Source organism: Ascidiella aspersa, chromosome 5 (assembly GCF_963924565.1).
Source record: "Ascidiella aspersa chromosome 5, kaAscAspe10.2, whole genome shotgun sequence".
In the NCBI taxonomy this organism is placed as follows: domain Eukaryota; kingdom Metazoa; phylum Chordata; class Ascidiacea; order Phlebobranchia; family Ascidiidae; genus Ascidiella; species Ascidiella aspersa.
The window spans coordinates 10,955,929-10,958,428 of NC_139451.1; the positions used below are offsets into that span (position 1 = coordinate 10,955,929).

Genomic DNA, 2,500 nt, shown 5'->3' on the forward strand with positions numbered 1-2,500 from the left:
CGACCCTGAGGCGGGCGCGGCCCCGGGATTGACCCGAGGCCGCAATTTGCGTTCAGAACGTCGATGCTCAATGTGTCCTGCAATTCACACTAATTCACGCAGCTAGCTGCGTCCTTCATCGACTCACGAGCCGAGTGATCCACCGCCAAGAGCCATCCACGATTGTTTCGCTCGCACAGTGCCTCGCACTATAGGGTGACAAAATAGACCGCGCCGAGCGGTCGGCCAGGCCGACGCTTGAAGCCGGAGCGCGCGGCACCGCGGCACTCGACGCGCAAACATTACCGGGTGACCGAATCGCCGGCCGGCGCGCCGCTCCTCGCGGGTCGGGCGCCGGGTAGCAAAGACTTTTTCTCTCGCTTGTCCGAGTTTCGCGTTCGCCGAAGCGTTTGCGAGACCGTTAATGATCCTTCCGCAGGTTCACCTACGGAAACCTTGTTACGACTTTTACTTCCTCTAAATGATCAAGTTAGATCGTCTTCTCGGACGCCGGCTCGACCGTTGCCGGCCGCGCCAGGTCCAATCGGAGGACCTCACTAAACCATTCAATCGGTAGTAGCGACGGGCGGTGTGTACAAAGGGCAGGGACGTAATCAACGCGAGCTAATGACTCGCGCTTACTGGGAATTCCTCGTTCAAGGGAAATAATTGCAATTCCCTATCCCTAGCACGACCGGGGTTCAGCGGGTTACCCAGACCTGTCGGCCAAGGCGAGCACATGCTGATCCGGTCAGTGTAGCGCGCGTGCGGCCCCGAACATCTAAGGGCATCACAGACCTGTTATTGCTCAATCTCGTGTGGCTAAACGCCACTAGTCCCTCTAAGAAGTTAGACGCCGACCGATTGGGTCGCGTAACTAGTTAGCAAGCCAGAGTCTCGTTCGTTATCGGAATTAACCAGACAAATCGCTCCACCAACTAAGAACGGCCATGCACCACCACCCACAGAATCAAGAAAGAGCTCTCAATCTGTCAATCCTCACTGTGTCCGGGCCGGGTGAGATTTCCCGTGTTGAGTCAAATTAAGCCGCAGGCTCCACTCCTGGTGGTGCCCTTCCGTCAATTCCTTTAAGTTTCAGCTTTGCAACCATACTTCCCCCGGAACCCAAAGACTTTGGTTTCCCGCAAGCTGCCGGAGAGGTCGTAAAACTAACGCCCCCCGATCGCTAGTTGGCATCGTTTATAGTCAGAACTAGGACGGTATCTGATCGTCTTCGAACCTCTGACTTTCGCTCTTGATTAAAGAAAACATTCTTGGCAAATGCTTTCGCAGTCGTTCGTCTTGCGCCGATCCAAGAATTTCACCTCTAACGGCACAGTACGAATGCCCCCGTCTGTCCCTCTTAATCATTACCTCGCGCTCCGAAAACCAACAAAATAGAACCGAGGTCCTATTCCATTATTCCATGCACCATTATTCAGGCGAATCGCCTGCTTTGAACACTCTAATTTTTTCAAAGTAAACGTTCCGGCCGCCGCCGACACTCAGTCAAGGGCACCGGCGGAGAACCGGAGGTGAGGCCAGGACGGCCAGTACACGCCTTGCGACGGACCGGCCGCCTGCGCCCAAAATCCAACTACGAGCTTTTTAACCGCAACAACTTAAATATACACTTTTGGAGCTGGAATTACCGCGGCTGCTGGCACCAGACTTGCCCTCCAATGGATACTCGTTAAAGGTTTTAAAGTGTACTCATTCCAATTACAGGGCCTCGTTTAGAGTCCTGTATTGTTATTTTTCGTCACTACCTCCCCGCGTCGGGAATGGGTAATTTGCGCGCCTGCTGCCTTCCTTGGATGTGGTAGCCGTTTCTCAGGCTCCCTCTCCGGAATCGAACCCTGATTCTCCGTTACCCGTAAGAACCTCGGTAGGCCAGTACCGTACCGACGAAAGTTGATAGGGCAGACACTTGAATGATCCGTCGCCGGTGCGAGACCGTGCGATCCGCAAAGTTATCCAGAGTCACCAAAGGTTGCGGGCCGAAGCCCGGTCGGTTTTTGGTCTGATAAAAGCACGCCTCCCGCGAGGTCGGCGCTTCACGCATGTATTAGCTCTAGCATTTCCACAGTTAACCACGTAAAACGTACGATCAAATGAACCATAACTGATTTAATGAGCCATTCGCAGTTTCACTGTACGAGAGCTCGTACTTAGACTTGCATGGCTTAATCTTTGAGACAAGCATATGACTACTGGCAGGATCAACCAGGTAGCTACTTTAGCGTAGCCCCGAAAGGCCGACGAAGGAGGCGCCGCTGATGCGGCGCCGTCGCTCGGTCGATGCGAAACCCGAAGGCTTCTCTCCGTTAAAATTTCGTTCTTTGCTCGGCTGCCCGAACTCAGAAAACCGTCACCGCCCGTCGCACCCGCCGGAGTAAGACTTCGTCGGCAGGCCTTTCGACCGCCACGTCGCCAACACCGGCGCGAGCGCAACGCACGCCAGACAACTTCGCCGAAGCGACCGCTCAGAACCCGACAAACTGACACTCGGCTCTTCGCG

The 2,500-nt window shown here is 54.8% G+C and overlaps 2 non-coding genes across 2 annotated transcripts; both read right to left on the bottom strand.

The window, feature by feature from the left end:
• LOC146143410 (5.8S ribosomal RNA) lies at positions 1 to 154 on the bottom strand. Its single transcript, XR_014501122.1, has one exon. It is a non-coding gene; the product is annotated as a 5.8S ribosomal RNA (ribosomal RNA).
• Positions 155 to 401: 247 nt separating this feature from the next.
• LOC146143411 (small subunit ribosomal RNA) lies at positions 402 to 2,212 on the bottom strand. Its single transcript, XR_014500338.1, has one exon. It is a non-coding gene; the product is annotated as a small subunit ribosomal RNA (ribosomal RNA).
• Between the last annotated feature and the right edge of the window lie 288 nt (positions 2,213 to 2,500).